This window comes from Oratosquilla oratoria, chromosome 42, assembly GCF_046742065.1.
Source record: "Oratosquilla oratoria isolate Oo_2021 chromosome 42, ASM4674206v1, whole genome shotgun sequence".
Classification (NCBI taxonomy): Eukaryota; Metazoa; Arthropoda; class Malacostraca; order Stomatopoda; family Squillidae; genus Oratosquilla; species Oratosquilla oratoria.
In genome coordinates, this window is record NC_134818.1 from 43,381,905 (window position 1) to 43,394,404 (window position 12,500).

General features: G+C 36.3%; 1 protein-coding gene across 1 annotated transcript in view; it reads left to right on the forward strand.

The window, feature by feature from the left end:
• The window catches only part of LOC143021667 (uncharacterized), an 18,465-nt gene that overhangs the window by 5,335 nt on the left and 630 nt on the right, over positions 1-12,500 (forward strand). The window lies entirely within an intron of this gene.

Below are 12,500 nucleotides of genomic sequence, written 5' to 3' on the forward strand. Positions count from 1 at the left end.
GTGAGAAATGAGGAGGTGAGGAAAAGAACAAGGGTGAAAAAGGATTTGGGAGATAGGGTTGAGGAAAGAATATTAGGATGGTTTGGACACATGGAAAGAATGAGTGAAGAAAGACTAGTAAAAGAGGTATGGAAGGCAGATGTGGAGGGAGTGAACATGAGGGGACGTCCTAGGATGAGGTGGATGGATGGGGTGAAGGGGGCTTTGGGGAAGAGGGGAATGTCTGTTGAGGAAGGAAGGGAGATGACGGAAGACAGAGGTGAGTGGAGAATGGTTGTATATGGATGATGTTGTGACTGCATGAGGAGGAATGGGCGGGGGGGTGGGGGGTGGGGTAGTATGTGTGAGTAAATTTTGACGCAGCCCGAAGGGATTTCTCCCCGTCCTCTCCTTATATGCAAAGGGGGACGGAGAGGGGGGGCCGCCGATTAAATGAAGCGGCCTTGCTGTGGATGTACTGTGTCTTGCGACACTGCTTCTGACCCAGGGCGGTGGGCAGGGTGCAGGGATGACCCGTCATCCAGGAGGTGCTCAGATGAGAGGAAGGGTGGGAGGGGTGTGGAGTGTATTTAGGGATGAAATGGGTGGGAGTGTTTTTATGCCTTTCCTTTTTTGGCTACCTCCCTTGGAAGGGGGAAAAAGCCTTGGTATATGTATGTATGTATGTATGTATTATTATTATCATTATTATTATTATTATTATTATTATTATTATTATTATTATTATTATTATTATTATTATTATTATTATTATTATTATTATTATTATTATTATTATTATTATTATTATTATTATTATTATCATCATCATCATCATCATCATCATCATCATCATCATCATCATCATCATCATCATCATCATCATCATCATCATCATCATCATCATCATCATCATCATCATCATCATCATCATCATCATCATCATCATTATTATTATTATTATTATTATTATTATTATTATTATTATTATTATTATTATTATTATTATTATTATTATTATTATTATTATTATTATTATTATCATTATTATCATTATTATCATTATTATTATTATTATTATTGTTATTATTATTATTATTATTATTATTATTATTATTATTATTATTATTATTATTATTATTATTATTATTATTATTATCATCATCATCATCATCATCATCATCATCATCATCATCATCATCATCATCATCATCATCATCATCATCATCATCATCATCATCATCATCATCATCATCATCATCATCATCATCATCATCATCATCATCATCATCATCATCATCATCATTATCATTATTATTATTATTATTATTATTATTATTATTATTATTATTATTATTATTATTATTATTATTATTATTATTATTATTATTATTATTATTATTATTATTATTATTATTATTATTATTATTATTATTATTATTATTGTTATTATTATTAATATTACTATTATTATTATTATTATTGTGTTAACAGACTTATTTTTTTTTTTTAAGAAACACTCTTAATGCTTCAATAATATCACATATTAATACTTATGTGAAAGTTCATTAAGGTTCCAAGTCTGACCACAGTAGATCCAAGGTCTTCATGTCTCTGCCTGACACCAAGTTCCAGTTGTTTAGGTCTCCCATCCCAAGTACATAAAAATGGTCAAAGAATACTATCTGTAAAATGCATCAAGATTAATATCCAATTCACAAAGAATATTATCATAATATTCTCTATACTCTTCTGGTTTATTAAAATTGATACATAGGGTATCACAACAATCATCTTCATAGATCTACAACCTAACTTTCTTCATATCATTTAAATGGCCTATCAATTCTTCCTTGTTTTCTAAATGGACTTGTTTAAATTTATTTCCGCCTGCAGAATCTATTACCCTATATGGACCTAAGTACCTTGGTGAAAGTTTATTATAGAAAATGTAGTTTGACCATGACTAAATCTCCTATTTCCAATTCTAGTTTATGTGCTATTTTGTGTTGTTGCTTTTTCACCTCTTGTGAATACTCCTGCATATGTTCCCTATCCCTTTGGTGAATACTTTGAAAAGTATTTATCCTATTTGAGATATAATCATCTATGTTATACACAGGTTTCTGCTATGCAGTCCATATTTCATATGGAAGAGTTTTTTCTTCCCCAACAAATTATAAAATGAGGTGTTTCAGCTGTTGCTCTATTAATTTGGTTGTTCAGAGTACATTTAACACAAGGAATCCAAGTATCCCAAGTTTTACTATGAGGACTTATCATACTTCTATACCATGTAATAATTTTCTTATTTAACCTCTACAACTCCATTACTTTGTGGATGATTCACTAGAATGTTTACTTTTTATATTTTAAATAAACTACATAATTTTTCCAAGATTTTGTCATTAAATTCAGTTCCATGATCTGAAACTAAGATCTTAGGTGTACTGAAAATACAGATTATCTGATCATAGATTACTTAAGCAATAGTTTCAGCTTTCTTATTTGGAATGGATTGTAAAATACAAAATCTTGAAAAATAATATCAATGACAACAAATACATATTTATATCCATTCTCAGACATAGGTAACTCCAATGTATCTATGTGAACTCTTTCCCAAGGTTTCTGTGGAATGGGATAGATAAGTATAGGAGCAGGTGCTGGAGTATTTCCTTTCATCTTAACACATTTCAAAAAATTTTCATTATAATGATATATATCTTTCTTCATACCTGGCCAAAAGTATTTAAGTTTTGCTTGTCTATAAGTTTTATCCTTTCCTGGATGTGAGCTGAAATCACTATCATAAGGTAACTTCAATATCTCTTTTACAAGAGTTTGTGGTATTACCAACTGATTTACTGGACCTCTAGAAATATCTTTCCTGCTTACAACTGATTTTCTATACAAAAGTCCATTAATCAAATGAAATTCCTCTATTTTATACCCCTTTGGTAGTTTTGGAGGATCTCCTCTTGGGTTCATCAAGTACTTGACTAATGAATCACATGTCTTATCATCCCTCTGTTCTCTTATTAGCATTTCCTCATCTAAAGTTACTAACTCTTCTATACTACAAACAAAATTAATCAACCCTGTCATTAGTTGGCTAATATTTCTAGAAAGTGTATCTGCCGCAACATTCTTTTTACCCAGAATACATTCAAATTTAACTTCATAGCACTGAAGTATCGCAAACCATCTAGCGAGTCTGCCCTAAGATTATTATGCTTAAATAAGTTCTGAATTGCTGTATGATCAGTCGATACTCTGATTGGATACCCCAGTATCATATCTCTAACACTTTCTAATTAATATATCACTACTAATGTTTCCATTTCTCACTTGCATAAGTATTCCTCCTAATCCTATGTCAGATAGTCTGGAAATATTAGAATTTGAGAACTCGTGAGTTTATCTTTCAACTTATCAAAAGCTTCCTGTTGTGCGGGTCCCCTTTGAGTCCTTCCTCAACAAAGAACTTAATAGATTAGCAATGTCAGCATATCGTTGAATAAATTTTCTATAATATCCTGTCAATCCCAAAAACCTCTTAACCTTGTCTACATTGGTTGGAACTGGAAAATTCTTGACTGCTTCAGCTTTTGAATTCACTGTACTAAGTCCATGTCTGTCTATCTTGTATCCCAAATAAATAACACTGTCTTGTAGGAACTAACATGTTTCAACTTTTACTTTCAATCCTGCTTCAACTAGTCTTGATAATATCAAATCTAATTCCTTAAAGTGCTCAACCGCTGTCTGGGAAACTATTAAAATGTTCTCTAGGAATACACTGGCAGTGTTTCCTAACAACCCATCTAGAATTGTATTCATTAATCCCATGTAAGTTAATGGACTATTACATAACCCAAATGGCATTCGCTTGAACGCATAATGTCCCGTTGGAGTAGAAAATGCTGTGAACTCTCGTGAGTCTACATGAAACTCTATTTGCCAAAAAGCAGATTTGATATCTATAGTGCTAAAGTATCTATTCTCAGTTCCCAAACTTCTTAAAATGTCACCTATTACTGGTATTGGTAACTTGTCACGAATGGTGTGCTTATTCAATTCCCTATAATCGATAACTGGGTGCATAGTACCATCTGATTTTTGGCACCAAAATTAAAGCTCCACGCACTTTTATTATGTTCAATGATATCCTGCGATAACATTTCAGTGATCAGTTTATCTACTACTGCTAATTTAGAGTGAGGAACTCTGTAGGCGTGTATGTAAATAGGCTGTGTTCCTGGTTTTAATTTAATCTGATGTTTTAAAACAGTTGTTTTGCCTAAGGCGTCCCCCGGCAAAGCTATTGGTTTATTGTGCTTCACAAACAAAGCAACTAAACTTTCATCCAACTCAGGGTAATTAGTAGAATCTAATTGATTCTTGTATTTCTTTCTTAGTTCTATTCCTTCTTGAACTGAACAGATTGATGAAATTGGTAATTCCACCTCCTCACTACTCTCATTTAAAATCTTGATGGGTTTGGTACACACCTGAAAACATCCTATTTATGTACCTTTCCCTAAAACTATACTTTTGTTTAAAGTATTAATAATTAATATTTCTACTATGTTCTTATTTGACTTATAATACCTGAGTCCAATTTCCAACATTTTAATTTAATTGGTTCTGGGAGGGTTAAAATTTCAGAGTCTACACATCAGTCCTGTTAATTGCTCTGGAGTATAATAATGTTGACTTTATTACGCCACCATCCACAATTTGCAAGGCTTCATTTGTAGTTAATAAATTATTAATTTCTGGGATTTCTTGAACATCTGAGTTGGGTTCACTATATGAGGCTTTACTTTCTGTTGGTCTGGACCGCTCGGCCTCGTTATCTAAAGTAAAAAAAATTATCTCTCTTAAATATGTATAAGGATTCATTGATTCCTGTCACTGGTCTTAAGTCTGGTTGATTTAAAAATGGGATTAACTTTGATTTCACTAAGATCCCTAAGTCAGCAGGACATATCACCATGTTCTTTTTTTCTCATAGTTGCAAATCCTATCAATAAATCTCCAGGAAAAACAGATTTTTTCTACAACTATCACTGGAATGTACAAATGTTCATTTGTATATAAGATAACTTCTAGCTCAACCTTACCTAATGTTTTTAAATGATTTTCAGTTACTCCTTGCAATGAGTAATGGATTGGTTCCAATATTTTCACTCCTGGTTTCAACTGGTTTAAAATTTTACTAGTAATTACATTGACTACATATCCTGTATCAATAGTTTTTTTAATAGCCTTATTGAACACTCTACCAGCAATGAGAGGTCCTTCCAATAGTAATGATCAGTTTATCTTTGATGTTGGAGGTTTCTTTCATCCTTCTATCACTCATATACTTAACACAATACCGTCTATTTGTGTATATGTGGGGAGTTCTAGAATATTGGTTTATTCTGTGTCTGGGGGTTTTCCTCTTGTTTCCTGGTGTCTGAAAATTTCTACATTCATGGGTTTTATGGCCTATTCTTTGGTGATACATACAGAATGGTTGGTTTCTACACTGATACTCATCATGACCTTCATATTTGCAATTTCTACAAATAATTCCATAATAACAGTCTTGTGCTTTGTGTCCCCAAGTATAACAATTAAAACATAGGATTCTAGTATCCCTGGATGGACTTCTAACTTTCTGTCTATGTCCTACTTCCGTTTTCTTAAACTCTCCTCTGGAATACCTCTGTTGTCCCACTGTCATCACATATGGATTTATTATTCTGGTCTCACTGTGCCCTTGAATATGATAATCTACTCCTCCTAAATTCATATTTGACTTAAGATCTTTATGCAGCTTTTCTGCCGTTAAATCATCACTATTTTTAGTCAGCAATCCAAATGTGATCACTTTTATTACCTGATAAACTTTCATTTTTTCATTAGATCTTTCTATCCAATCTGAATCTTTCAAGGTAGAATTCATGTCTTTTGACCATCTATCTAATCTAGCTAAGTATTCTGTGTCTGATTCACTTGTTCTAACTTCTTTGATCATTCTAACCAAAGACCTGATAGGATCCTGATCACATTTTGACATAAACTGTTTAATGAATGCTTTCTTGTAGGCTTCATATTATTTGATATCTTCCATTTGTTGGAAATTTATGATAAACGTAGCTCTACCCTTCTCAGGATCTATATTTCCTTTGAAAATTTCTATTTTTCTTTTTCATCTGTTATATTTTTGCTCACAATGAGTGTTTCAATTTGATTAATGGACTTAACTCCTAAAGTCTTTTCATCCCCGGTAAATTTGAGAATATTAATATTGGAGGTATGAACTTTATGCCTACGTATTGTGTTATTCATACCTTCAGTAGTAGATTTGACTTGGCTGTCTCCATGTAGTCTTCATTGCGTACGTCAACCTCGACGTCCTACGTAAGCCTCGTCGTTCTTCAGCCTCGTCGTTCATCAGCCTCGTCGCTCACTGCCTTAAAGATCGTCTTGTAGACCCCTCGTAGTAATTGCCCTCAGTGTTGTAGACCCCTCGTTCCTCGTCTTGTCGTCCCTTGGTTGTGCACCGCGTGGTTATGGTTGCGTGCACTGTAGATTGGTGTACCTGTAGACTTATCTTGCTTCAGTCTTGTAGTTACTTCGGAGGAAGTTCGTCTAATCACTTCGGAGGAGGTTCATCCCTAGCTGCCGCTACTTATAACTTCGCTACCACTAACACTTAGTCACTTGTGTTATTATTCCTTAGGCCCCATGCCTTCTCCTTCTCTTAAGTATATTTCCACCAAATCTTCTATGATCAGAGTTAAAGTTTCTTGATGGGTTGAATTAAAATAGAGGTATAGTTTTCTCGTCTTATTTTCTTCTAAGTATTATTTTTTCTAAAGTGTTCTACGAATTCATGATAGGTTGAAGTTTCCTCAAATAAATCAGACTGAATGACGTCATCAGCTAATGTGTTATTCTTATCTACTTTGGATGTCAGTATGCATATTTTAGTCTTGTCCTCTGTGGCGTTTCTTCATGTTATATTTAATTCAAACTCAGAGAGGAAATTGTGTAAGGAATGTTCTTGCTGTTAAAGAGAGGTAATGTTGTCTCATCCATGAACACGTTGATAAGGTTTTGTGTTGTTATAGTGTTTTGAGTAGCAGGTGAATTTTCTGAAGAGTTGTTAGCAGAAGGAAGGGACATGTTTAGTGTATTGAAACTAAGCGTAGAGTGGCTTCGTGTACAGGGTCGGTATGTCGAGACAGAGAGGGGTTTGGACACGTTCATGGATTAATTTATAAGAAAACGGGGCAGTGACCGTGTTGCTCCAAGATGATAACAAGAACGGAAAAATATCTACTTACCCAAGGTGATGTAAGGGGTTCCGAACTGATGATGTAGTGGGACGAATCGGTGGTAAGAAGCACTGCTTGAGACAGGGGGAGGAATTAGTACAGTGTATTGGTTGATGAGTTAGAAAAAATATCCAAATGTACATATACACAAAAAATGGATAAGGGGAAAAAGAGAAAGAAGAAGGTATGGAGATCTTGCGAAGGTAGATGCGTGGAGTGGGCCGGGGGGGGGGGGTGCTGTTGATGCCGCGACGATTGTTTGCGCGTAGATGATTGTTGTCTGTTGGTGAAGTAGATCGTCCAACTCGTCTAGGTGTTGGCGTGGAGGCGGCGGGCATCATGGATGCTGGAGAATGCCGCGAAGAGGGTTTGCCTCGTATTAGATGATGGAGGATGCAGAAAAGTAATGCAGCGGTGCTTCGTAGTAGGATGCCGGATGAAGAGGGCTTTGCTCGTAGTGCTTGTACGATGGAGTGAAGCAATGCAACGGTGCTTCATAGTGATGCTGGGCGATGCACAGCGTAGAAGTGGGACTTTTTGCTTTGTAGTAGAATGCTGGATTTCAGCGAAGATCGTAGAGTTGGGAAATGGCTACGTTCAACCGGAGCCACTGTCGTAGAGTTGTTGCTTCGGAGAAATGGTAGAGTTGTTGCTTGGGATCCCACTTCTGACGCCAAAATGTAGATTTGTAGTTACTATCTACATATGTTTCTGGGTTTAAACAGGCAAAATCTAAGCGTTCTCTTTTCTATAATGTTCCAGTTTTTTCTGTTTTTTACATACATGGAATCTCCGAAGAAGCCTGAGGGGGTTGCTAGATTAAACATATATATATACATAAATACAAGGGTTGCCATATTCTCATTTGGGTAAAAATTAAAGTTTCGTCGCGTCGGTTGGGCGACGATGGAGCGGCGACCCTTCTATTGTAATCGGGAAGTGCGAGATCTTGAGATCTTTGTCTGAACAGGTGTCTGGGAGTTTCACCCGAAACGCTGGTTGGTCCAATTCTCCGAGCAGGTATTCCTGGGTGTGTCTAAAAACCCTAGTCATCGGGTCACTAGGGACAATTGAATGTCCCTTGGCGTCAGATTCCGAATTGGCTTGAGGACGTTGGAGCACTGCTCGCTCCACATGCGTGTGTGCGCACGTGTGCACGCTGGATATCGAAAGGGTTGACAATAGAAATAAGTCTTAAAAGAGAGTGGATGGAGAAAGTGAATAGCTTTAGACACTTGGGGTCGTATGTGGCTGGAATAGAAGGAGTAGAAGTGGAGGTAAATTGTAGATTGGGAGAAGCAAGTAAATGCCTTGGGTGATTAAAAAGTGTAATAAGAAAAAGACACTTGGGAATGGATGCAAAGAGGAGATTATATGAAGAGATGATTGTGCCCACAGCACTATATGGGATAGAGACAAGGAATTTAAGAGAGGCAGAAAGGAAAAGTTTAAATGTGTTTGAGATGAAATGTGTGGAAAGTATGATAAGTGTTACATGGTTAGATAGATCGAGAAACGAGGAGGACAGGAGAAGAGTGGGGGTAGAAAATGAAATGGGGGATAAGGTTGATAAAGGAGTATTGAGATGGTTTGGACACATGGAAAAAATAGTAAAGAAATATTAGGAAAAGAGGTATAGAGGGCAGTGGTGGATAGAGTGAACTTGAGTGGACGACCGAAGATGAGATGGATGGATGGGGTAAAAGGGGCCTCGAACAAGGAAGGGAGAATACGGGACATAGGGGTGCGTGGAGAGTGGCTGTACATAGATGATACTGTGATGCAAGGGTTAGGGAGAGGTTATGTGTGAATGATATTTTGACGCACCCCGAAAGGATTTCTCCCCATCTGCTCTCCTCCTGCATGAAGGGGCAGAGAGAGAGAGAGAGAGAGAGAGGGGGGGGGGGGTGTCGCCGACTAAGTGCAGTGAATTTGCTATGGATAAGTTGTGTCCTAACGTACTGTTTCTGACCCAGGGCAGTAGGCGGGATAAAGGGATGATCCGTCATCCATGAGGAGCTAAGATGAGAGGGAGGAAAGGGTGGTGGATTAGAGCGGAATGGGTTGGAATGAAATGGGTGTGGTTTGGTGTATGCCTTTTGACTTTGGTTACTTCCCTGATAAGTGGGAAAAGCACTTGGCATATAAATAGATAGTTTAATGTATATATATATATATATATATATATATATATATATATATATATATATATATATATATATATTATACACACACACACACAAGTAAAGTTAAAAGCAACAGCATTGCAAGTTTTTTCTCGTATTCTCAATTTTCCTGATTAAGGTTTTACCATTAATCGGGTGAACTGAAACTAGGTCTCCGAATTCTTCTATTTCTTTTCCATTGATTGTAGAGCTCAACGTTTCCTCTTGAGAAAATTAAATATTTGCAAAAGTAAACTGTAATAACGAAAAGCACACAATTACACATAGCAATAATGACAATTGTACAGAAATAAATTGTACACGAACAGTTCTGGTAAAATATGAGAATGATACAATTCAATTACACACAAGTAAATTATACGTGAACAATTCTGGTAATATATGAGAAAGGTACAATACAAGAGAGAGCTATGAAAGCGGCTACTTACATCTGTAGGCAGGTGTGACAAACTACAAGCTTGAGATGTACGTTATATATATGCATGGGTCATATAGTCAGACCTCCGAAGGGCCAAAAATATGACCTCAGAAGTCAGGGGTGGGGTGGAAGTGGGAGCGGTCACTGGAGTGGTGAGGAGGGAAGAGCCGGAAGAATATGGGGAGGGGGCAGAGGAGGAAAAGGAGGTGGAGGTGGATGGGGAAGGGTGAGAAGGAGGAGAGGAGAGGGAGGATTCCTAGGTATACTACATGTCATATTAGATTGAATATTAATTATCTATGCTCTGTCTCTAATATGGGATACTTTAAGCAATTGTAGCCCCCTAACGTCATCACTGGTTCCAATAATTTTGGTCGAATGAACCAAATCCTACCTTCTAAGTTCAATGTTGTGAAAAAGTCTGTGATGTTGTTTGATAGCTCCCTCCTGTAGATATAATGATAAGCGACGGCTGACCTTGCATCTAGTATAACCTCCTCTCATGATTATAGAGGAAGTTCTGGGATTTTTGTAGTAAAATGAGAACGCGGATTTTGTTGTCCTCTCTTGTAAGGTGGCGATTTCTTTAAATAATGTCTTCATTACTTCTTCATTTTTTTGTAATTATATATGTTTCGGTAATACATAATGATGTATTTATGGTTTTGCGGTGCATTATTTGTGAGGTGCATTGTTTGTAATGTGTGTTTCTAGCTAGAAACACACCTCACAAACATTGCACTACAAAACCATAACTACATTAACATATATTACCGAAACATCTTCACTAATAATTACAAAAAAGATGAAAAAGTAATTGAAGATATTATTTAAAGAAATTGCCACCCTACAAGTGAGAAGAACAAAATCCGTGTTCTCATTTACTACAAAAATCCCAGAATTCTAGGCGATCAGATATCATATCTAGAACCAATGTAATATACCAATAGATTTGTACTTCGGAGGATTGTAAGCCTCATAATCATACTTACATCGGTTTTACTAGACGCAAGGTAAGACGTCGCTTATCATTACATCAACAGGAGGGAACTATCAAACAACATTACAGACTTTTTCACAACGTTGAACTTAGAAGGTAAGATTTGGTTAATTCCACCAAAATTATTGGAACCAGTGATGACCTTAGAAGGCTACAATTGCTTGAAGCATTCCATGTTAGAGACAGACCACCGGTCATTAATATCCAATCTCATATGGCATATAGTATACCATTGTTTTCCTCAAGGCCTAGGAATCCTCCCTCTCCTCTCCTCCTCCTTCTCACTCCTCCCCATCCACCTCCACCTCCTCTTCCTTCTCCTCCCCCTCCCCTCTTCCTCCGGTTCTTCCCCTCTCCCCACTCTAGTGTCCCCTCCCTCTTCCACTCCTTCCCTAACTTCTGAGATCACATTGTTGGCCCCTCGGAGGTCTGACCGTCTGACCAATACAAATATAGATACTGTATATGTCAAACTTGTAGTTTTTCACATCTACCTTTAGAATTTAGACGTAAGTACCCGCCTTCTTATCACTCCCTTGTATTGTACCTTTTCATATATTACCAGAATTGTTTGTGTATAGTTTACTTGTTACTATATGTAATCGTATTGTGTTTTTCTCATATATTACCAGAATTGTTCTTGTAATATATTCCTGTACAATTGTCAACTTTGCTGTGTGTAACTGTATACATTTTGCTATTATAGTTTACTCTTGAAAATGTCTTCCTCTACAATTAATGGAAAAGAAATGGAAGAATACGGAGACCTAGTTTCAGTTCATCCGGTTAATGGCAAAATTTTAATCAAGAGAGAATTTAGAATATGAGAGAAAAAACACTGAATAACTACAACAATGCTGTCGTTTTTAACTCATTAAAAAACTGCTCCTTTCTTTATATATATATATATATATATATTATATATATATATATATATATATGTATGTATATATATATATATATATATATATATATGTATATATATATATATATAGATATATATATATATGTAAGTTGATAAGTCAATGAGTTGATAAGTTAATAACTGTTTTAGTTGATAAGGACCTTTGGTCTTTTTTTTTTTTTATAGTAAAATCACTATAGCATTCTACCATGATTCAGGAACGCTCTCTCTCTCTCTCTCTCTCTCTCTCACACACACACACACACACACACACACACACACACACACACACACACACACACACACACACACACACACACACACACACACACACACACACACACACACACACACACACACTCACACACACACACACACACACACACACACACACACACACACACACACACACACACACACACACACACACACACACACACACACACACACTTTCTCTCTCTTTTCCCTCTCCCTCTTGTTGTTTCTGCGTTTTTTCTTTCTAACCTTCATTCTTACAAGCATGTATGCAAATATAGAAATGTTTTAACATCATTATGACAGTATTATGCTTATGTGTTTACAACAGGAGCTGTAAATCTACAAGCGTGTCTCTCGTGACGCTGATTCACGTGCAGACAATAACTAGCTTCAGATGAATGAGGCAATATTTGCCTCT